We start from the raw sequence: 22,460 nt of genomic DNA, 5'->3' as shown, positions 1-22,460 counted from the left end.
AAAAGTTGAAGTCTAGGTCACATGTACACTTGTCTCAAGCACAAACAAAAAACCCTGATAAGTTCCAGATCTAGAGCCCCTTTCCTGTGGGTGCCACTTTAGTGAAGCAGAACAAGCCTGGCTTGATGTTCAGATAGCAGGCTAAACCTGCAGTGTTAGCAATGGTGTGATGCCTTGTTTTGACTTACACACTGACAAGAGCAAAGACAAGGCCTCAAAAGGAGAATATATAGAGATGAGCAAGAGGCTATTTCATTGATATCTCACTTTTAGAGAGCTGCCCACACTTACAAAGGGAATAGCAAATGCTGAATTGGAAATGCATCCTCAAACCTTCACTAAAGTGATGTCTGATTTTCTCTTGCTTTTAACAGATTCAATACTCAAAATATACCCTTGCTAAGGCCAAACCTACCAGATCTGTAGCCATCTGAAGAGCAATATGTTGCAAAGTGAAAGGAAATACTCTTAAAGCTAGCCTATCGATGGATCTCACTTCCCCCTATTGAAAAGACAGACTTAAGGTGTACCACAGGAATGCACTTGGATTTCTGGAAACAAGAAAACTCTACTAAAACAGCAGACTGGCAGTGAAAAAGCACCAGCACAACAGTCAAGGCAACAAACATTACAAAGTGACTGCAAAGGGAACAGCAAATTTTAATCAAATCATTCAACCCTTTTGTTGTTGCTTACCTTGATTAGGTCCGACAATATTGTTAAAGAGTCTTGCTATCGTTAAAGAGACTCCATGATATTACCTTTCCAAATTACAAAGGATCAAGGCAGACTGCTCCTAAAATTTCAGAAGACAGCATATTCACCTCTTTCACTATCTACAAAGCTAAAGGCAACAATTTCAAACAAACAAAGCACCCCCCCCGGGTCCTTCTGCAAGGAATCAAGGAAAGCACAAAACTACCATTAGCATATGTAACCTCTTTCTGAGCTAAATCCATTAGCTACAGAAACATTGCTAAGAAAACAGGAATAGGAGGCACTTCAGTGAACAACTACATCAGCAAGATTTCAAGTGTTCACTGTATATGCCTAATTTCTTGCCAGCTTCATTTCTTGCTCATTTATTTCTTGTGCAACGTTGAATGCAGCAAAAAATATCTCAGCTTCCCTAGCCAATAAATAGATAACAATTAGCTGTGACCACTTTTGTGGAGGGTGGAGGATGTTGAGATTGAATAATTGTTCCTCAGAAAAATGAAAGAACACAACATTATTATATATAAAATTATGATAATGATCTGTGGACACTTCTCACAGCTTCTCTCCATGGATCTAAGACTTCCTAACAAACATTAAATTAATCCTTGCCTCCACACTCTTGGAAGACAAATGATACTTTGCTACAATTTGTTTGCAAGTGGGAGAATGTAATGAACAGCTAATGCTAACATATCTAATTTTAAAAAATGCTTTCATGATTTTATTTCTAAATGTTTATTTAATTTCCCAAAAGTGGAACTGAGAAAAGTGTACTATTTCGTGCCAGTCTTCTCTCCACCCCTTTGGCTCTTTGAAGCCTTACAACATCAAGCCTGTAAATTCAATTTCTCTGTCTGGAGGCTCAGATCTAATAGCTCTGTCTGGAACATCAGTATCAAGGGATCTTGTCTTCAGAGTTTAGAGGAAAACAGCAAAGAGCTTTCTGGAGAGACAGAGAGAAAAATTCTATTATTTCTTTTAGAGAGAGATTATTAAGAGGTGACAACTACAAGAACCTATTACTTTTATTAGTAGCTTCTCAGTATTACCGTGTACATCAAAATTTATGTACAGACACAGAAAAAAAAGAATGTAGTCTCACCTATGTATAACTTGTCCAGGTTCTCTCTCCAGCAGAAATCATTAATGCTTATTTCAGAACAAGCCACAATGAGCTGGGATAGTTAACCTCCCACCTCAGGTCCCACCATCGTCCCCAGCAATTTTAAATTTTTTAAGCACTGAGGCAAAAGGGCTTCATGTTTCTATCAGCAAGTGTCATCATTAGCAATGAATACTCTGACTGGTAAGACTTACATCATGTAGTCTTAGACCACCACTTTTTAAACCGCCATTTTTGCAAGCCTGCTGTATTCTTGGGCCAGTTAATTTTCACTGGTGTTTAAATTTTCTGACAGACTTACTGACATACAAATGAAGGGTGTTTTTAAAAACCTACACTGATTTTCTGTCTTCAGTCTGTCCTGACTGAGTGATGCAGCTGGGTAAGTATCCCAACCACATTACTGCGCATGTGGTAAGACCATCGGGAGAGTCAATGCTCAAACTGTACTCAGGAGACAAAAATGAGGACTGTTGTACTGAGATCCAGGAACCCAAGTTCAACTCTTCCTTTTCCTTTTTCAAAGGTGAGCAATTTTTCAGCCAATAGTCCTTACCACAGGTGTTTGTCATCATACCTTCTTACTGAGAACTATGAATCAGATACCACCATTGCTCATATTTTTGTATTTCAGTGATTAATATTTCTGAATTTATAAACACATGTTTATACTCAGGTATTTAATGTATTTATGTATTTAGAGACACATAAACCCATCAGTGTGTCTTTATGTGTTTGTCAGCCTGTATTCTATCAGCCTCGCTGTTCCTATCAACTTTGCTGTAACTTCTGGGATCTAGTCATGTTCAATAAAGTTTACATCATAGCAGCCCAGCAAAACTTGCAGGTTTAAAACAACAGTATTTATGGAAAAAAACCAAACAACCCAATGTCTCATTTGCAAGGGCAGAGATTCCAAACCAGTATAGTTACACCAGTCCATCACTGTAAGAGGTCCAGGTTGAGAACAGGTTTCTGTTTAAGCACCATTTACTGTTAATGGATTTGACACTTGTTGAAATGGATCAATCCTTGCAGTTAGATCAGCTTTCCCTAAGCCAGAGGGTTTTATACGGACCCATACATATGTAGACCTATACATATTTCCAATAGAGCTCCAGCAAAACACATTGCTGCCATGACTGATAACAGGAAATGAAGAAATTATCTGAAAGTAAGAAATTCCCTATGTAAGTTTTATATGCTTCCATGATTTGATTTAAATAATTTCAGTTTTACTGTCAAACCCTACCCTCAATTCTTCTTTGGGGCAGTATAATCCACAACATCCTCAGTCTCTTCTTCCTTATTCAGAGAGAACCACAAGCATCTGCTGTTTTACTTGTGAACACGCTGGCAGTTGGCTCAGATGCCTGGCTCAGGTCTCAAAAAGTGATGTTTTAACCTGGGCTGAAGAACATGTATCTCACCTGTAGAACATGAACCTCCAAACATGCTTTGCCAATGATCAGACCACATAGCAAGAGGATCAGATCAAACTTGCCATGCGGGGAAGGTGTGACAAGAGGAAATGTAGGGAAAATGCACAACCTCCAAAGCCAGGAGCTGGATTAAAAGAGGACATAACTTTGAACAAATGTTCAAACTCTGCTTTAATTTTTGAGTGCAAAAGAGATGTCCAAACAACACTTTAAACAGCACTTGACGAGCTTCCATTCTCTTGATATTATGCGATCTTAAAAGGACCCAACAGTCATGCACAAGCTTTCTGATTTCCAAACTAATAACAATTTAGGACGATTGACCAGCTAATATTACTTGAAGAGCTGCAAACTAAATTGATTCTCAATACAAATTTCTAAACAAATAGTAAAATCTGTGTAAAGCTAATTAAAATTTCAGAACCTGCTTTCAATTTTACCTATATTTCCTTTGTAATTACCTGATTACTTATGCATGATTTAATCACACTATAGCCAGAGAGCAGGAGTTTTTCCTCAAATCACAATTAAACATGAAATATTATTTTGCTATTTTATATAAATTATTTGAAATAACTTTTGTCATGGAAACACGTGACTTAGGACAGAGCTGAAGAAATAACTAGCTAAGCCTCACAAGATGAACTCAAGTCTGTACTGCTCTATCCATCCATTTTTTTCATCCTTCATCTCAGCATAGAATGAACGAGAATGACCTTTTGATTTTTCAATTGAGATTCTCTTTATAACACAATCTGTGTTTACAAAGTCATAGAGTATTCCTAGAATAATATCATATCAAGCAGCTGTTACTGTAGGTTTTAATGTATTGATGTAGAGTCTCGGAAGATGCAGAATACTTCTGAAGAAATGGTCCAAGAAGATAGTGTAAGAAGGACAGCTCAGTTCTCAATCTGCAGAGGAACCACAAGATCCTCTTTCTTTATGCATTTAGGAAAAATTGAGGTATAGTAAATAAGAATTGGGATAAGGTTTGCAATCTGATATAGCCATGAATTTTGTTCAGAATGAGAACATCTGTATAGTTTTAAATGTAATTATTACTCTTAACCATTTAAGTTGTACTGTAAACATACACTATGTTAAACAGATGTCAGGCCTGCAGAGGGCTTTACAAATGAAATAAACTTGGGAGAGAGGTTTATTTTTTTCCTCTTCACAATTTACACAATCTATGCAGATAAGGATTTTATTGCTTTATTAATAAAAAATAAAGACAGCAGAAGGCAATGAATCCAATCATCTGTGACCACCCATAGTTTAAACAGTTGACTGAGAAGAGACTTTGTGCTGCAGCAAACAATTACACAGAAATAATCATTGCTGTACAAGTCATGCCAAGGTTCTCCAAGCTGTTCTTGGCATAAGACCAGGAAAGGTGAAACAAAAATAGCTTTATGTCATCCTTGCAATTGCCCAAATCAAGTTACTCAGAGAGAGGCCAGCCCCAGCCCTGCATGCCACAGTGTGGCTACAGGACGGCTTTGCCTACCACCCTTGCCTGTGGTTCCAGCAGGGTATTTGATAACCGAGGACCACAGGGAGAAGGTGAACTTTAATTCTCACCGGTGTTTTCCTGAGGCACAGGAAACATTAAGTGAGCTGGCTGGTACCAAGGCAATAGGTCTCTGGCTTTTAGAAACAGCTCAACTGAAAAACTCTCCTCTGTGAACTTTTTGGATGAAACAATGGCATAATATTAACTTCAAGCACTTTATTTACACTGGGCTAAGTATACAGGCAAGACAGGCAGAGAGTATAGGCAAGGCAACTGAGAGCAGCTCAAGGAAGCCTTGGGGTGTTGGTGGATGGAAGGACTGACATGAACCAGCAATGTGCACTTCCAGCCCAGAAAACCAACAACATCCTGGCTGGCCACCAGGGCAAGGAAAGGGATTCTCTCTCTCTACTCCACTTTCATGAGACCCCACCTGGAAAGCTGCATCCAGCTCTGGGGCCGATGACATAAGAAGCATGGAAAAGAGAAATCTGAGGGACAGCATATGGCAGCCTTCCAGTACAAAAAAGGACTACAAGACATCCAGAGGGACTTTTTACAAGGGGATGTGGTGACCATATGAGAGGTGATGGTCTCAAACTGAAAGAAATTTAGATTCTATATTAGGGAAAAGTTCTTTCCTGTGAGGGTGGTGAGACACTGGAACAGGTTTCCCAGAAAAGCTGTGGATGCCCCATCACTGGAAGTGTTTGAGGTCAGGCTGGATGGGACATCTGATCTGATGGAAGGTGTCCCTGCTCATGGCAGGGAGATTGGAATGGAATGATCTTTATGCCTTCCAACCCAAACCATTCTATGATCCCACAGGTCACTATGTTCAATTTATATCAGCCCACAGCACTGAAAGAAAAAGATGAGAGCCATGAGTTATCTAACCCTACTGCCAGCTCTTTTGGTGAAATCATGTTCTCTCAATTAAGAGATAAAATCTCATAATCCCTTTCCCCAACAGGATGTGAGCTGTGTTGCTCATCTGAGATACTTAACCGAGGAAGGACATAAGCATTGTTAGGTACACAGCAGCACTGCTGCATTACATGCTAAACTAAGAAGTATGAACTCTTTTTGCTTCCTAGTTGTAAGGATATTAGATCCCTGAATAATTTTAATTGCTTTGCTTCTGAAGAAGATGCTGTAATATTAGTGTAAGCATAACAGAGATACATTAACTGGCAATTACCATCTAAAGCCAGAGACAAATAAGAAAAGAAAAGAAAAGAAAAGAAAAGAAAAGAAAAGAAAAGAAAAGAAAAGAAAAGAAAAGAAAAGAAAAGAAAAGAAAAGAAAAGAAAAGAAAAGAAAAGAAAAGAAAAGAAAAGAGGACGAATCCTAGAGAGGAACAAAATATTCAGGCTTTTACATGTTTCAAATGCTTATCAAAATTTCCTCCTTTCAATCTCTGGGCCTGGAAATCAGATCATTTTTCAAAATTGAATGCAACTTTCCATCTAAACCTATATTTAGATCAAGGACATGAATATGAATGTAAGCATCCAACAATAGAAATCTGAACCTGAAAATTATAGTTATGCATTTTTTCTACTTTAATAATCCTTGCTACAAAATGGGAACTCATTACACTGCAATTAGACATTTTTAAAAGTTCTTTCAGATCTCTGGATGAAATACAATATCGGGATGCCAAGCTGTTGTCAACATTTTTACTGTCTGGAATTGTATGTTTAAAACTATATCACATTAACCTTTTGTATTTCTGAGACAGCTATTTCAATGTGTTTTGATTTACTACATGAGACCTTTCAAACAAGGCCATGTAATGTAGGGTTATTTCAAAGTGCCTATAATAACAAAATCTTAATAGTCCACATGTGTTGCGTGCAAGTGTTCTCCTTACAATTTACAAGATGTTATTGTTTTTAATGGACATCCCTCCAAACCTACCTGCCAGTTTGCAAATTGCTAACAGGAACAGGAAATTGTGAGGACAAACTGCACTCTTAGTGTCACATGCAGTCTTCTGCACGCCCCAGGTTGTTGGCACAACTGTCAACAATTCTCAGCTACAAGTCAGTAATTCTTTGGGCAAGGTACACAAAGAGAGAGGATACAAATTGTTGTGTCAGCTCTGCCAGTTTTGCAATGTTCATAAAAATTACACCACCAAGACTTGTTTTAGACACTAATAACTGCAGCTATTGCATTGATAAATATCACAAAAGACATATTGAGTAAGAAAATGAGACTGCTACAAATCCCCTCCCAGAATAAGATTTTCACTTTAAAAATTACAAATATGAACAATGTCATGGCATTGCTTGTAGGAAAGACATTTTGGTAAAATTCTACAGCTTTCAGGAAAAATAAGAAATTTCAGAGTAAGTAATTTACACTGTTTTGCTACAGAGGCATTAAAATAATCTGTTCCTCTATAATAATCTTTGTCAATGGTCTCTTCTCATAGGATGTCGTTGGTATTTTCAGTATCATCTGCCAGGCACTGTCACCAACCTAAAGGTTCCTAGAGATACAATCATCTGCAGCTATAACTAGCTAATAGTCTCTACCTATATTCAAGGAAAATAAAGTGCTATGCCTCAGTGCCAGTAGCAGGCAATAAGTCTATTTGTACAAACACATTTTGATGTACAATGCAAGAAATTAGTAATTAGGAGAGAAAGAAAACAGACATTATACAGGGAAAGCATCTCATCCTCATACAAACAACAAATGGGGAGCACTCAGCCTCACAGTCCCGTGTTTCACCTTGTTGATCCTGTTCACTCCAACAGGGATGATGTTCTTCCCACATTTCCCTTGGGCAGGTCTCTAAGCTGGCATTATGTACTCTGGCACAGTGCCAGCTCTCTGCCTGCCTCAATTCCCACCCCACTGCTGCCTCTTGTCAGGTCTCCCCATGTGCTCCAGCCCTCTCACTGCTGTTGGTTTCAGTGCTAACCCTGCACACTCTCTCACTCTCTGCACTGTGCTGTCAGCTGTGGTGCTGATGATAAAACATCAGACATGTCTTACTCCACCTAGAGCATTTCCAGGTTGACAAGTAGGGGAAAATGGCTGGATCCAGGCTCCTACATTCATACCTTCAGCTCTATCACAGCACAGACAGCCACTGCACTTCTCTCCATATTGTTCACCTATGACAATGACCAGAGTGTACGGATATTTCTGATTGTACTGAGTTCCTTTCCATTAAGTGTCCAATATTTCCTGTCCTTCAGTTTACCAACTGAAAACTGAAATAGACTCTATGGAAGGAATGAAAAAAACTAAAGGAAATCAACTGCCAAATAATTAATCTACTTCATTCTGGCTATTTCCAACATATGGTGACTGATCATGCCTGTGTCAGATTCCAGCCACAGAGTTCCTGAGGTACCCATGATTAGAGCATAATCTCAGCAAGAATGTATCTGTGACTTTGGTGATGAGACATCACGTGGTTTCATTTGAACTTCAGTTTTCAACTTAAACTAAACACCTCTGCCTTTCATGGCTGTGAACCAAAACTTGAGTACTTAAGTAAAACAAATAGAGCAAGAGTTGCAGAAGCTCCAGAGGAGGAAGAGGTTGCAGTTACTAACACTGAGGAGCTAAAGCTCAGATCCTTGAAAGTTCTTGAGATACTCATCATCCTCTTTAGGCACCAAGAATTTTCCACCCACAGAAGTGTCATCCAGCTGCTACTTAAGCCTGGAGGATTGGGATCTCATCTCTGCAAGCCAGTACACTGACACTGCATCCTGCACCACTTCACGGAGAGACACTGCACAAATCTCTCAGCTGAAAGCTGCCAGGCAGAGTATTGAAAATATGTGATCGAACTGTGGAGGAGGAAGGGTAAAGGCCTGTTTAAGATTAAGCTCAGCTTTCTGATTGACTGATGCTTTTGAAGGCTTTGCTATGAAAACGGACATGACACATCAGAGACCATTAACTATGTAAACACTGTTTCCTAAGAAATGAAAGCAGCAGTAATTGTACCCTAGCTAGCTGCTGAAATTACTCAACTCAGGACTATCCTGGTAAGTAAAAGAAGCACAATATGCTATCAATGTCTTTGTTAAAGACAAAAGTTTAAATGTTATGAAGAATTCATGTTTATACATGCATATATATATATATATATATATATTCACACATCACTGATGATATTTATGTTGGTAACCTCATTACAATGCTTTAGATGAGGATATCATATGGAGTAATGTACTGGAAAGACATCGTGGCACAAAAAGTAGAACCTAATTCTGTTGTTTAGTAACCAGACCTTTATACTCAGTTTGTCACTCACTAACTGGATCCAGCCCCTTCAATCTCTAACACATGAACCAGGACAATCACAGCTGACTCCCTAAGGTGAGATTAAGACTATAGGCAGTTTCCTTGAAATAATAAACACAGGCATCAGAAGATTTAGTATTACAGCTTGGTTTATAAATCTATGTGTTTTTCCCATACTGAAGGCCACTAAATGGAGGAAATTCATCAGCAGGGTATGACATTTTCTAATTTGTGCAAGAATATGACAGTCTTACAAAATATATGGCTATGCAGAAGGCATAAAATATCTGTGGGATTTATATGTGACATAGATTAGTTGTCCTTTGAGCAGATTGTTGTCTTTCCAACATAAAGTTCCTGAAAGGAACTACCTCTACAATTCAAAATACTTACAGAACACTCATATAGAAAGAACGGCATCTGGTGTACAGTGTACTGCTTGGTGTTGACGGGGTATAGCTTAGTTAAGTTTCTCCTCAAAGGCTAAATGTAGAAAATGTTCTCAGAGAGATGCGAAAACTGGCTCTTTGTTGTAGGGTTTGGGCAGCTGGCTTGCCTAGGGTTAGTCAAAAGGTCCTGGTGAGTACCAGTTATGAAAGGTTCAAAATATTTTAAAACATATAGAGCTAAATTGGTCATCCTGGAAGCAGCTACCATAGCAGACAGAGTGTGGTACATGTGGACCCGTGCCATCATGGCTTCCCACAACAGGGTTTCAAGCAGTGTCAAAGAACTGAGCAGAAACGTACGCTGTGTGGCAAAGACAGCATTGAGGTAAAAGGTGGAAGAAGACGGGAATAAGGAAAATATCCCTGCCACAAGCACCTACTATTGAGGCACTAGTCCAGACATTTAAACTTGCCTGTACTGTGCCTTGTAGAATATCAGAGATAACTGCAGCATCTGGCAGAGGTGACACAGGACCTGCAGAAGGTCTACTCTGTGCACCTGAAGTGGTACTCACTGAAAATTTTAAAGGTACCAATCTTTCTGAGAAGATTAAAGGGTGCAAAGAAAACTGTGTGACACCTAGGTCCCTAATCTGTAAATTCACTGATGAACTCCATCACCACCAGACCTCAACCCCCCTTTTCCCTTGTCATGGTGGAGTTTTGTGCAATGGCCCAAGTGAACACAGCCATGGTGGATGGTTCCATGGGGCTCCTGAGTTTGGTGGACACTCTGACACTAATAATGAGTGTGAGAGACATGTATCTGCTGCATTCACTGGAACAACCAGTCTGCTCCCAACTCTTATGCTTCCATGTCTAGCTGCTACTAGAGGAGCCAGGAAAAATGGGGCTAGAGGAAATCCCCCCACAGTACTACATTCATTCAGCAGCTTGTCTTTAGTAATGTTCCTTTACACAGACAGTTCTTAAACAAACTTCACAAGTAAAAGCTTAATTAATGCTGCCAGGCCATGGGTGAACTGGAGGGTGGAAAAACAGGAAGGGAATGAATGTCCTCATTTTCAGGAAGATTAGGGCTACAAGGTAACAAGAAAGCAGAGAGGACAGAAAGCAGAAAATACAGGTTAGATAGTACTTCTTGGAGGAAAGGACAACATCTGTTAAGCTCTCTCTCGAGGAGATGACATGAAATTGAAAGATGAAGAGTCTTTCATCTCCTTAACCTAGTCTGCCTAAGACAATTTCAGCACTCTGTGCTAGGGACCAGTTCTCTTTCTGTTTGCAGAGCATACTGTAGACCACTTTTCTAGTTTGTAACATGCTCTCCTAAGTGAAGACCAGTATCAGGTCAGGAGCCCCATTTCTTGCAAACCCAGCAGACTGAACAGTGTAGTGGTGCTGGAAGGACTTGCTGACTGAAGGCAGAAAGTCAGCAGAGCTTCTTACAGCAGGAATGATTTTTAAGGACACTTCAATATTAGATTTTACTTTGGGTTGCTCCTAAATGTTCTGCTTCTCATAGTATGTATGTAAAGAACCCCCAAACCCCTAGTTTCTCAATGTTTTAATTTGAGATAGCAAGAGTCCAAGAATATCAGCAACCCAATAGGCAAAGAGAAGCATCAAAAGTCAAATTCTTTTAAGTAAAAATGATATTTCTGTAGATTAGTAGACCTATATATATGTTGATTGTTCATGTTAATTATCTGAAAAAAAATCCTGAAATCATCTGTCTTAAGTTACATGATTTCCTGTGCATTTGGTTTGCTCTGGCAGGTTGGTGCATCTGTTACCTATCTTTTAAAGCTCCCAATTGCTATTTTCAAGTAGAAAGTTTAATTAGGAAAAATTACTAAACAGATTCCATAATTTAAGGAAGTGTTTTAGTGAATTTATTGTTACTCATGAGAGGTCATTTAATGTGTTTCTAACTTATTAAGATGAAATATCTGGCTTTAGATGCTGAATACTGTCACAAGTCTCAAAAATAGTGTATTTGTGCAAACTATTACTGAAAAAAAAGTCTATCAAGGAATTCCTGTAGATACTAGCATAGACACCAAGATAACTTTTTTAAACAGATGCCAACAGTTTAGTTGCAACAATCAGAGTGTTCACATAACTTACCTACTATTTTGGTTGTGAGATGTCTTTGTGTTGACTGACTTTTATCATTTATTTCAGAACCTGAGTGTACCTTCTGGCTAACTCACAGCTATGTAATCATTTTTTGAGAGGACTAAATTCCATTTCATGACTGGCTACAGGCTGCATCATAAATTCAAGACTCCTCACTCTCCCCTGATCTCCCACAGATGCCAAAAGGAAGCTTGTACAGAGATCAAAGGAAGAATTTGGGCTCTGTGTAGTAAAATAAAACTTTCAGTTGTTATTTTTTACATCACATTCAGAACTGCTTACTGGAAAATGTTCCTTTTGCTGCTAGGATCATTGCCACCCTTGCCTCCTGTCTCATTTCCCTTCCCCATCCTTCTTTCTTTTCTCTGTCTTCTTTTTCTTCTCTTTGCATGTGTCACTGCAGATTCCCACTCCCTGTGCACTGTGTTGGAGTAGTCACTGTAACACACGAAGTGCCACCATCACCCACAAGTATTTGCATTCTGACAGCTCCAGGGGAGCATTGGATCAAATCTCTCTCCAAACTGAGGACACAGCACAATGGCCCTCACTTTCTGCTCAAGAGAATATTGCATATTTACATCTGCAATGTCACAGCTGGGTTTAACACTTCCTTCCCCCCAGTATTTTTCAAGAATCAAAAATGACAACCCAGGCACTTACTAACTGCTTTATCCATTTCAGACACTCATCCAGGTGTTCTGTATCTCATCCACCAAAGTATTCAACGCCAAGTACTCTCTATTCCAGGCCATGGAGGCAGAGGCAGGTTAACGTTCCAGCCCCAAATGCCCCAAATTAACTATTAATAAATAAAAATTAAAAGTTCAGTAGCATAAAGTTTTCTCTCCAACTCCAAAATGGATTTAGATCAGTAAAGCTGGTTTCAGACACAAGGGTTGTAGTTACAAGGACCACATGAAGGCTGCAGAAAAGAGAAGTGGTCAATCAACCCCATGCACCACAATAGTCAGTTGAATTGTCCTGAAAATGGAGGGAAAAAGGATCAGATACTTTGAACCGCTCTGCTTTGCCTGTTCTCATATGTCAATCTTACCATAAAACACTGCAAAATTTTTTGTATGGAAATTCCAGTGTGCTTTAGAAACCCCTGTTTCTAACTAAGGTATTTCTAATAAGATCCTGTGAGGTACAGTTCTTATCCTCACTTTTTCCAAACCAGAAAACTGAGAGAAAATGTTTGCCTGAGGTCAGTGTCCAAGCCCAGAACAGGTTCTGGAATGGTTGTTACAACCGAGTCACTAGATTGTGTTGCCTTCACCATCATTTAATGTAGGCATGAAGAGATTATAATCTCACTTTTTTTGAGCTGGGCAGTTCATCTCACCTAACTTTCTCAGCTGAACAACAACAACAACAAAAAAATGTGCTTACACAGAATTAGCCTTGAAACATGAGCAAAGAAGACTTTGGTACTAAAGCTACCACCTCTCTGTCAATGTCCTCCCTCAGTCTACTTGGTGTTAATAATGTTCTCAAAATTGTTGGCACAAATTAGTGCAGGCAAAGAATTCTGCACTCTTGCAGTTAATAAGTGACTGAGGAAGGCTGTCAATTTATGCAGAAGAGGTTGTTTGCAAACAACATGCAGCAGCTTGCAACCAACGTGCAGATGGAATGACAATGAACTGAAAAGGTCCCCCTGTCTCACTCGACATTTTTGCTCGTAATTCAGAAGATAATCCTAATAATCTTATCAAATACCAAGAAAGTATTGAGGTTTGAGAATGGTAGAAAGAGTGTCAGGCTGACAGACCTGGGATCTGAATTCTTCCACTAAGCCATAAAGTTTAACATAGGAGGTAGCTGTTCAACCTTTTCTGCCAGTATTGCTCTATTCACATTTTGAGAATGACGTCAAAATTTTGCCTGCTGTCACCCACTCCGTCACTGACCTCTCTGAGAAGTTAAGGGTAGGACAATCTGGTGTCAAATACTGTAATGGGATTTGACACACACTTGGGCACAGAGTCAGGATCACCCTAATAATTTTATACATGTCTCCAAGCATCAGCCTTGTCATGTCCTAGAACAAAAGAAATTACTTTGAGATGCTTTGTATGGTTTCTAGTCACTAACCTGCCATAATCAATCCTCTTTAAAAATAATTACATTTCAACAACTGCAATTACGTCAATTAAATGCAAACTAGATTTTGGAATAGTATTTAATCTGAACAGCCATCACCACTGCTCAGTTAACCATATTCCTAACAATCATCCAACTAATTTTTCCACTCTCACATCTAGGAAAGATGTAAGAATTCGGTCTTCACAACACATCGATCGATGGGCAGACTCCAGTGAATGCACAGAGCACAGAAACAGATTTTGTTATTGGGGCTGAAACTTCTATTTCTCATTGCAAAGAGAGCTTAGTCCTGCAGCGTGGTGAGGGGTAAAGCGTAGAACAGTAAGTGAAAAAAGTGCACAACTGCCCAGCTTCAGACTAAATCAAGTACAGGAGTTAAGGGCTCTAATTTCCACAATTAGCATAAACACTTTCAGGGGCACCACTGTGCCTGGGAAATAGCCTTAGCAACGCCTCACTGATACTCCCTTGACCTTGTCCCTCCCAGCACATCCTCTCTGAGTTTACACTGGGTGGTGAAACTCGAGTAGGAGGTAAAAAAGTCCCATCTGTGATAGAGACGCTACTCAAAAGGGGAAATCGGGAAAAGCCTGCAAAGTCACTCTCCTCCATGATACATGAGAAAACAGAAGAACTGTGCTGGCCATGCCTGGGAGATGTAGGGCTATCAGCCCTCTCCTCTGCTCCTCTGAATCCCACCAGAGTGTCCAACAAGCTTGATGTAGTTTGCACCATGACTGCACACACAGACACACAGAAGTGGTATTGGGGAGCCTGAGAGGGAGCAAGAGGGAGGTGCAAAATGGACCACCTGTTTAAAATGGGGGGAAAAAAACAGTAGAAAGGGAACAAATAAGAAAATAAATAAAAAAACAAATAAGAAAATTATTTTATCATATACTATATCTACATAAGTAAAAATGAAGATTTTAAGGGCAGCTTCAGGACTTCTCAAAAACTTTCTTCATATATATGGTGAAATTTGTTTGAATAGTGCTAACGCTTCAGAAACTCATAATTGTGGTATAAATCTGTTTTCAAGATACTGCTATTAAGCCACTTACTATCAGGATCAGTGAGGTGATTTTTTTTCCCAGCGCGTGTGATTTCAGTAAAACAACTTGTTGCTCTTTAAAGTTTTGTTATGAATTACTGTTCTTCTTCCCCTCAATATTATTCCTAGATAACTTGAGCCAGAGAAAACACCTCGGAGCTCTTCGGAAATTTCTCCTTTCGCCTGATCCTACATGTATCAGAAACCACCCTGCCCAAGATTTGGGGAGGGGAGGCGGAGGGGTCCCTCCGTGGAATTACGTCTGCACCTGGCATGGCCGGCCGGGCTCAGCCTGAAGTGCCCCCGGCTCCCTGTCGCCCTCGGCTCGCTCCGCACCCCCTGGCCAGGGGCTCTGCTTCTCCAGGTTTCTGCACCCCAAAGCCAGACCCGGCGCTGCGCAGCGCTCCCCGCCCGTCAGACCCCGCGGGCTGTCCCCGTCCGTCGCTCCCCCGTGTGCCCCAGCGCGGGCGGGCTGCTCCCGGCGGGAGCGCTGCCCACCCCGGCCCCATCCCAGGCTCCCATCCCGGGCGCGCACCCACCTGCCCCGCGCCCCGCTCACCTCGTCCCGCCGCCGGGGCCGCTCCTGCCGCCACCAGCTCCTGCCCTCACTCCGGCGCTGGGCAGGGCGGCGGCAGCAGCATCCCCCGCCGGCCCCCCAGCTGCCGCGGCGGCACTTGCAGCCTCACGGGAACCGGCGGCGAGGGGAGGAGGGGGTGGGGGAGAGAGAAACCCCTGGCCAGGGCCCCGTCCCAGCCCTCCCCGCCGCCTCCGGCACCCGGGCCCGCTCCCACGGCCACGCAAGGCGGGGCGGGCGGCGGCGGCCACAGCGGGGACCCGCCCGGGCGCTCCTCGCTCCGCGCCGCCCCGCGCTGCCCCGCAGGTAGCGGCGGCCCCGGGCAGGCAGCGCGCGTACCGCCCCGGAGGCGCAGGGCACTCGGATACCTGTCCGTGAGCCGCCCTGCTGCCGCGCTTCGGGGCGCTGACCCTGCGGCTCCCCGTGCAGCGGCACCGGCAGGTTGGCAGGGGGGGGAAGAAAAAAAAATAAAAAATCATTGCTTGCTCGCTTTTCTTTTCAAGACCAGGGTCTTCCAGCTCTCAACGAAAAGGTCTGACCTCCGGATTTATGCTGCTCCCTGGTACCTGAAGCTCAAAGAGTAGCCACCAGGGACCTGAAGTTCTTGAAGATGAAAATCCTCATCTTGCTCTGTACAGTTAAATTTTGGGTTGGTTTTGCAGATTTTTACTGCTACAGAGCTGCTATACCCACCAGTTGATTTGGATCTTAAAAATTGAAATGCAGAGAACAAAATGTTTTCATTATTATATGGTAGTGCTTACATTATTATACTGCTTCCTTAGTCCAAAAATCTTTCAACACCGTTTGAGAGCAACAGTCTTTTGGGATCATTATACAGTTTGTATTTGAAAACTCTTGACCTCATAAGATGCTTTTTTAAGAGGAAAATTAGCACGTGGCTCTATACACAGACTCTGGTGCCATTCTGCAGCCAGCCCAAACTTAGATGTTTGGATCTGTCCTGAGCATGCAGTTTTCCTTTGCCAAATTATATCAGCAAAAATGTTGACAGAGTTGCAATATATTGCTGAGAGTGACACTTAGAATGTATTTACAGTGTGTTGTATTTTTACCTTGAAGAGGTCATAGGGACCTTTATTTCTGAAGGAGATCCATGAGCCATAACTTTAGTAAAATTGTAGTCTATGTATTACTACAAAATTATCCACAGACCTGAAGTCACTTGCTCAAATAGTATTTAATGTATTAGGATACAGCTAATTTTGCTAAATAATTAGTTTTCCTATTTCTACTGCAGTACACTAACTTTTTAAGAAATAGATCATCATCCTTTTGATAGTTAATACAGTATAATTGCACAACCATAATAAAATGCCAGGAAATACTTTTCAGATTTAAAAAAAGACAATTATTATTATATACCAAAGGGGAAAGAATAGCTTTCTTAATTCTTAATCATGCTTAACTGGAGATGGTTCCAGATACAAGGTCTACAGATTCAAAGAATTCTTTTCTAATGTTGTACTAAACTTTGGTTTGCAGCCCCAAGAAAACTTAAGACTTCCCTGCAGCAGTCAAAAGTGTTAATGCTTCAAATACTAAATCAAAATAAAATCTTGTTTGAAGAAACAGTACACCAAGTATTTGGACTCGGGCTCTTCAGGGCCATGCTGTAGCATGGCAATGAAACTGAACTTTTTAAAAAAACTGTTCTCTTGTAAAGAAACCTGAGGAGAACAGGAAGTTGGTTATTTTAAGTAATCATGTAGTTGTGGGGTAGAGACAAAAAAGATTAAAGAAAACCTTTAAAATGGCAAACTCCAAACTTCTTCCACAGAATCTGTAAATCAGCTACTGCTATATTCATTGCTGCACTGCCCCACATAGCCAGCCATGCCATTTATGCCACAGGAGTTTTTGTTGCCCAGTACTTCAGGCATGGTTGTATCAAATAGAAAACAATATAACAGAAAGTTTTATTTTTAAATTTCTCTCAGTATTAGTTGTAGCTCCCCATTATCTGTGGCTTCATCATATTGCGATGCCTTTTTCCAACATGTTTCCAGCAATAAAAGTCAGATGAGGAAGAGGCAGCAGGACAAGCCCAACTGGGACAGTCTTTGACCTTGCTGGACATCTCCTTGGCTTCTAGAACACAACAACACAAGGCAAGGTGGCAGGATGACATCCATTCAGGGCTCTTGTGCCAGTGCAGCACTTTCTTCCTCTTTCTCACCTACAGAGTTTGAGCAGATCATACCAGAATGTGCTTTATCAGGGCACCCTCAGATCCCAGTGTTTTGGGGAGCCCAACCAAGATGTAGAAGGCTCAGTTCTTTCAATTTCTAAGCAGATTTGAAACCACATCTCTCAGTTAGCAAGGAAATAGCCTAAACAGCTCACCACAAAGCATTCCAGAGGAAGAATTACCTATGCTGCCCTTTTCAAACCCATACTATCCTTCATTCTGATTCACATGGCTTTATTTTATTTTGAATTAGATGGGAGGAGAAAGAAAGAGTAAGCTACTTACACCAGGGAAATACTAAGATTCTGTGTCCTGTACTAATGACAGTAATTGTGGGTTTGGCTCTATTGCCCTTTTCAGATGAAGCTGACATTTTTAGTAGAGACTCTGGATCCAAGCCAATTTCACTAGTGACCTGATTTTGGAGTCCTTGCATTGCAGCTTCTGTCTGCCTTTGCCATATACAACAAACACATAAAATACGGCATAAAAATAACAAGTAAAGTCCAAAGGATAAAGGAGAGAAAATTTGAGATGGCAGGGAAGCCAGAGGTTTCTCTGCCTTCCACGATAGTGTGGTCACCTCTACTGCACTGTGGCCTTCAGGGTTAGGTCTCAAAGGATCAAAGGCTCCACTGTCAGGCCAGTCTGCCCAAGTTGCAGCAGGTCCCTTGTGATGGAAAGACACCTGTGGTGTCAGTGGGCAGATTCTTCAGGGAGCTACCAAAGAAGTCTCACAGAAGAGGGAGAGAGAGTTCAGAAACACGGAAGGATGCTCAGAAACAGCTACTTGCCTCTTGTAAGAGTTTTGTTTGATTGAAAGGCTGTTATGGTTTTCAGCTGCATCTCATCAGATGCCCAGATGCAGTAGCAACTCAGCCCAAAGCAGACTGGGAGAGAGGATGGCAGCTGCTGGAAAGGGCTCTTGGAAGAGATTGATTAGAGTAGCATCTGTAATCAGCAGGCCCTACCAAGGGTTGATGTATATATTGAGCAGAACTAAGGCAGATAGGGTCTCATGGTCTCTTAGAACATTGTTGGGCAAGTTATGCTGGCTGATGATTCCTGGTCAGGAATAATAGCTCTGCTGGGTGGCATTGCACAGACATCTTACACCGGCTCTGTGAATGGTTTTCTCTATTCCAAGTTAATTTCCTAGTGAGTAGCCAGAGTAGGAAATGTGCAGATGCCATGAGGTGGTGGAGTCTCACAAAGGTAAGGGGAGTGGTGAGGTCCTGTGTTGACATGAGTAGGGTAAGTGACAGCTTGTAAGACAAAGTATTGAAGGCTCCTCATTGCATACAGGCATTTTGTTCATCGGTTGTCTCTAGCTGTGAAGGACAAACCAATACCACAGAGGCATTTTCCTGCAGAAACTCTTCAGAGGGGCAACTCTTCCCATCATCTGGACAAAAGTGTTGGCCACCTCCCAAACAGAACTTTTGCAGCTCTCAGGTCAAGTCTCTCAAGTCAGCCAGCACTGCAAAAGGGCTTGGAAAGCCACTACTTGATTCACCTAGTCCTTGTCAGGAGTACGAACTGGTGCTAGGACAGGCTTCCTGTTCTTGTAAGTTAGCCTCTTCCAGTTTACCTGTGTCCCTTATCCAGGGTGTGCATGTGACTGGGAAAGAATAAAGAATTGGGGAGGACATATAAAAGCTAGATGCCAAGGTGCAAAGTTAAATGGGATAACGGGAAAATTTATTGTTCCTTCTGACAAAGCTTTCTGAGGCAGAAGTGAAGCAGCTGGCGTTTATCAGAGATATACCTCATACAATGGATGTGGATATAAGCACCTTGAGCCAGTTACTGGGAACCTGAAGCCCAAATCTGAACCAAAATACTCATGGCTGAGTCTTTACCCCAAGGCCTGGCATGCTGAAGAGAATTATACAATGAGGCCTGAACTAGGTTCGGAACTATGCGGCCAGGAGAATGACAATGTCTGCCTCAACTTTTTAAACTACTTTAATTGCAAAAAAAAAAAAGCTAGACTGATAGTTTGAAGACTGACAGCCCAGAAGACTGAGGTCTTCTTTCTGTTGTACAAACTGAGCACCACAGGCAAGGCTTATCCCTGTCTCCCTCTGCCTTAGAATGTTCTTCAGCTTCAGCATGTACAGGAGAAAAGGGATAGTTAAAGCCTTCCTCTCTGCTGAGACTGATTGCGGAGTACTCAGAAGAAACATGCAAGATGAGTTTTTATAGGGATTCAGAGAAAACTTGAGCTGCTGGGTTGTGAAGGAAATGCTGGAGAGAGGCTGGGGCTGTTAGAGGGGTGTGCTTTGGTTGTGTAGATGTGGCTATATCACTGTCTAGTGGCTGTCCCATGGAACACAAGTCCCCTTGCTGCAGCTAGACTTTGTGGATACACCACGTGCTCAAATAATGCCTTCTATGTTTTTTAAGCCAAAAATTTTTCTCCCCCTGCTGAGGAACATGAAGTTTGTGTATCTGCAACACATGGATTCCTTACAGAGGAGGAGACTTGCTCTTGAAGGGTAGTTTGTATTGTTTTAGGCAGTGCAGGAATGAAGAAAGGAATCAGATTTTGGTTATGAAATGCTTAAGGATTAGACTGGTATTGCAGTACCCAAAATGAAATCTACTGGTCCAGCTAGGAGTGAAGCATAAACAAGGCAAAATCTGAATTAAAAGCTGCTAGAGAGAGACAGCACCCAGTGTGCATTGGATAAAACCAGCAGCCCTGTGGACTGAGAACAATCCAACAACAACTCCAGCCCAGCTCCACAAATGTTATTGAACAAGTCTCATGAAGGTGTGTCCTATGTGAATTAGCCTTAAACAAAGAGGACTAAAAATCTCAAGCCTGTTCCTTCTTCCTCCCTGCTGTCTTGGTTTAAAAAGTTGAAAAGTCATGATTAAATTGGCTGCACTTGTTATTTAATATGTTTTATTTAGTTTGTATCTATGATTTTTTTAAATATTTATCATATTGCTAAAGAATGGTGACTGTTTTCATAGAAACTGGAGATGGAAGAGACCCAATAAGTTCACATCCAGTCCATCCCCCCTGCTGCCACTGCCAAATTGTTCTGCATGTTCATTTTCCAGGACCACCTCCAAACTAATTTTGAAATGTTCTACTTTCTTGGAGAGGGTCTGTACTACTCGTGCACAGATCTGGAAGTAGCTGGTGATGCCCATTCTCATTATCTTTCACTCCTTTCTCCTCTTCATTCTCTTTATTCTTGTATTCCTTTTTCGGGCACAGGCACTTCTTATTTGGTTATCCTTAAATGTTTCTTCTCCCTCCTTAGATTTTAAAAGGATCGGCGCAGTTGGGCAGGGTTACTCTGGCAGATGCAAGCAGCCCAAGCAATATCATTTGAGCAGTTATTTGTTGAGCAACCCTACCCTGGAATATCCTGTCCTGGGGAGTATGAAAAACCAAAACAAAATCTCCAAGGTATTCGCTGAATATCAAAGCAGAAGCAGAATGTTAAAGAGAACATTGGCCCTCTATTAAACACAGCCAAACACAATCCTCTTAAAATCCTATTCTGTTATAATTCTTTGGCAAGGAATTTTCTGCTAAAGATATTATTTATAACTATTGCAGTTCCTTTGTTTGTTACCCAGTCCCTGCTTTGGTTTGATCTACAGGTCACACTTGGCCTACTTGGGGTAGGTAAGCTGGCTGTTTTCCCTCAAGACAGTAATCTTGTGCTTCAGGAGCAAGCCACGGATAGAATAACAGTTTCATGTCCACATTTTATGATTGGAAATAAAACTTTCCAGATGTGAGCCACTGTCTTCCTTTATTTTCACATCCATATTTCTTCTCTGTATTTCCATCATTTGGTTCAGGTCAGCTATGGCAAAAACTTGCACGGGTTGCCCTGTCCTTTTTACCTTAGGCTGAAGCACAAAAGCAGCACATCAGCCTGAGGCAATAGTGATTATTAAGTCTGCAGATGTGTAAATGTTATTCCCTTTGTATTAGTCTGCAGTTAGTGAAATGTTGGGATGGAAAACCATCAGATCTGACCTCAGAGGAGGCTTCCAAACATCTCTTCAGCACAGACAACCCAAGCAAAACTTATACTATAGGATTAAAATCAAACACAAAAATCAGAAAAACATTGAAATCAGAAGACCTTTTGAAGTTTCAGGAGTATTTTCCCTTTCTATATTTAGAAGGGCTTTTGGAGCACCTATATGTACATACTGAAAATTTTCAAGGTGAAAACTGAACCATAAGTGCTCATTTACTCTTGGGAAGCCTCTTGATCTTCTCTCACGTTTCCCACAGCTCCTTAGCGGCCATCCTTCTTATTCTGCTGCTCTTCTGTCAAGAGAATGAGTCACAGAAGTGCTGCATTTCAGCCAGATTTCTGGCCATATGTACATGTGCTTGCTTTTTTGAGTTCCTCTCCCAGCTCCTTTCTTTCTCTTGCAATTTCTATTCTATTTTTGAGTTGCACATACTATCTGCCCCAAAATTCTAGCATTCCCAGAGAACTTGCACTTTGAATAATAAACAACCCTCTAAGAACAAAAGATTCTTAATTAGCTCACACACTAACTATAATCTTAAAATGTGATTTATTCAAACAGTCAGTTCTGTTTCATGTGATTGCAAATGTGAGCAGATTTTGATAGATTGGCTGGATGTGGGTTTTGTGTTTGATTTTGGTCAGTTCAGGTATTATCTGCCTTGACAAACATTAACTGAGATGAATCTTAAGTTCAGCTGCTGTCATGGTTAATTATTCTTGATGATGAAAGTTAATAGCTATTTTTCTCTACAATCTTTGCAAGTCAAAGTTTTTAATCTAGTAAAGACTGAATACTAATGCACTGTTCTACATGAATCACAGAGATCTGCCTTTTTACAAATTAGTTAC

The 22,460-nt window shown here is 41.1% G+C and overlaps 1 protein-coding gene across 1 annotated transcript in view; it reads right to left on the bottom strand.

Annotated features, from left to right (window-relative positions):
* Positions 1-15,761, bottom strand: part of CASR (calcium sensing receptor) — a 75,503-nt gene extending 59,742 nt beyond the window's left edge. Inside the window, exon 1 of the mRNA XM_074534810.1 lies at positions 15,363-15,761. The gene's annotated coding sequence lies outside the window, so the exon portion shown is untranslated. The remainder of the gene's footprint in view (positions 1-15,362) is intronic.
* Between the last annotated feature and the right edge of the window lie 6,699 nt (positions 15,762-22,460).

This window comes from Zonotrichia albicollis, chromosome 2, assembly GCF_047830755.1.
Source record: "Zonotrichia albicollis isolate bZonAlb1 chromosome 2, bZonAlb1.hap1, whole genome shotgun sequence".
Taxonomy (NCBI): domain Eukaryota; kingdom Metazoa; phylum Chordata; class Aves; order Passeriformes; family Passerellidae; genus Zonotrichia; species Zonotrichia albicollis.
This window is presented reverse-complemented; position numbering and strand designations above follow the sequence as displayed.